A 1,318-nucleotide genomic window follows, 5' to 3' on the forward strand; every position below is an offset into this window, starting at 1 on the left:
GTCATCATCTTCGTCATTGATTTTGCCAAATTTGTCAAATCCAATGCCAACGCATTATCTGCAGGCATATTAACCAATCGAATGATTAATAACAATGCGCAATGATAATTGAAAAGACACGCGTCAACGTCATAATCGATCAATTTCTGAAAGTAGCTTGATCATAAAATTATAAGAAGATGGGTGGGAATATTTAAAAAATGTCAAAATCAACGCACGGATCTCATTCGATTTATCCAAATGCAAAATGTATAAATAGCCTAGTGTCCAGGTTATTCTAGGCTCATAAAGAAAAATCGGGCAGAAGTCAGGATGGCCGAGCGGTCTAAGGCGCTGCGTTCAGGTCGCAGTCCACTCTGTGGGCGTGGGTTCGAATCCCACTTCTGACATATTTTTTTTTCAATTTCGATCGAGTGTCTAGTCAATCACAGGTATTGCGTCGTTGGTCGTCGAGGTAGGACACCACCAAGGGCGCCGAGTGGCAGAGGGGAGGATTGATTGTAGTTGCGTGCGTCAGTAGTAGTGTATGCGTATGACGCTAGCGGCTGATGGTGAGGGGAGGGTTTTGCGTTGGTGCAGAGAGATGACGATGATGATATGGTGGTGGTGCCGCCGATGCAACTTTTGTGTGTGTGTGGTGTATGGTGTGTCCTTGCTATGAGATCAATTTTCTTTTTCACTTCTGCACCACCTCTCTCTCTCTCTCTCTCTCTCTCTCTCTCTCTCTCTATCTGTCTATCTATCTATATATCTCTCTCTCTCTCTCTCTCTCTCTCCAGCTATCGCTCTTTTTGTATCTAATTCACTCATTTTCTCTCTGATTCAAAGCAAAAGAGGGGAATTAGAAGAATGAGAAAAGAGAAAAAAAAGGTCTCTCGTGAAAATGTTCGGCCAAGATATTTATTTATGTATGGCACGTATTTATTGTCGCGCATATGAATTTATAAAGTGACTATCGTGATTCTTTTTTCTTTGTTTATCATCTATATTTCTTGACTTGAAGCATACTTGCTCTTTATTCATTTGGTTTTCAGGACGATTCGGGTAACCGTCGACACTCATAATTTCTCATAATGAACTTTATGAGAATAAAGAAAATCCCTTGGATCTTGGTATATTAGGTAGCGCGATCGCGAATGATCTTTCAAAAAGCAACGGAAAAGGCTTGACATTTAAGCTTTAAGTTTCTTTGTTTCATAAGGACGATTGCGCGACATTGTTGATACACGTCCTTTAAGTATTCTCATTTAATCGCTCCAACAAGTTCATTGTCAAATTTAACCGAATTAATAATTTGAAAAACTCGAATGAATTTGTA

The 1,318-nt window shown here is 39.8% G+C and overlaps 1 non-coding gene across 1 annotated transcript; it reads left to right on the forward strand.

The window, feature by feature from the left end:
- The first annotated feature begins 306 nt into the window (after nt 1-306).
- On the forward strand, nt 307-389 carry TRNAL-CAG (transfer RNA leucine (anticodon CAG)). Its single transcript has one exon. It is a non-coding gene; the product is annotated as a tRNA-Leu (tRNA).
- Nucleotides 390-1,318: the final 929 nt, after the last annotated feature.

Source organism: Ceratosolen solmsi, unplaced genomic scaffold (assembly GCF_000503995.2).
Source record: "Ceratosolen solmsi marchali unplaced genomic scaffold, CerSol_1.0 scaffold1, whole genome shotgun sequence".
Classification (NCBI taxonomy): domain Eukaryota; kingdom Metazoa; phylum Arthropoda; class Insecta; order Hymenoptera; family Agaonidae; genus Ceratosolen; species Ceratosolen solmsi.